The sequence below is a fragment of the Nomia melanderi genome, unplaced genomic scaffold (genome assembly GCF_051020985.1).
Source record: "Nomia melanderi isolate GNS246 unplaced genomic scaffold, iyNomMela1 scaffold0014, whole genome shotgun sequence".
Classification (NCBI taxonomy): domain Eukaryota; kingdom Metazoa; phylum Arthropoda; class Insecta; order Hymenoptera; family Halictidae; genus Nomia; species Nomia melanderi.
Genome location: NW_027475130.1, coordinates 3,970,891 through 3,971,845, shown reverse-complemented (window position 1 = coordinate 3,971,845; position 955 = coordinate 3,970,891).

Here is a 955-nt window from a genome sequence, read left to right as displayed (position 1 = left end):
ATCACCAGATATGTATTGGATTTTTCCCTGACACTGAGTGTCCGGCCCCATGTGTCGGTGGTTTTCTCGGCCCCTGGTGGTCGGAGGACGATCCCACTGTACAGATTCATGCGCCAGGGCTTCCTGAACACAATGCACTTTGATTTATCGCGCTATCTGTAATAGCACCCGAGATATCACCAGATATATGCTGGATTTTTACATGACCTTGGGCGACGTATACCGAAAATCTGTAATGTTCTCGGCCCCTGGTGGTCCGAGGTCGTTCCTGCCGCATAGATTCATGCGGCAGGCCCTCCTGCAGACAATGCACTTTGATTTATCGCGCTATCTGTAATAGCACCCGAGATCTCACCAGATATTGGATGTTTCCCTGACCCTGAGTGTCCGGCCCCAGGAGACGGTGGTTTTGTCGGCCCCTGGTGGTCCGAGGTCGTTCCCGCTGCACAGATTCATGCGCCAGGCTTTCCTGCAGACAATGCACTTTGATTTATCGCGCTGTCTGTAATAGCACCCGAGCTATCACCAGATATATATTGGATTTTTCCCTCACCCTGACAGTCCGGCCACATGTGTCGGTTGGTTTTCTCGGCCCCTGTTGGTCCGAGGTCGTTCCTGCTGCACAGATTCATGCGCCAGGTCTTCCTGCAGACAATGCACTTTGATTTATCGCGCTATCTGTAATAGCACCCGAGATATCACCAGATATATATTGGATTTATCCCAGACCCTGAGTGACCGGACCCATGAGTCGGTGGTTTTCTCGGCCCCTGGTGGTCCGAGGTCGTTCCCGCTGCCCAGATTCATGCGCCAGGGCTTCCTGCAGACAATGCACTTTGATTTGTCGCGCTATTTGTAATAGCACCCGAGATATCACCAGATAGATATTGGATTTTTCCCTGACCCTGAGTGTCCGGGCCCATGTGTCGGTGGTTTTCTCGGCCTCTGGTGGTCC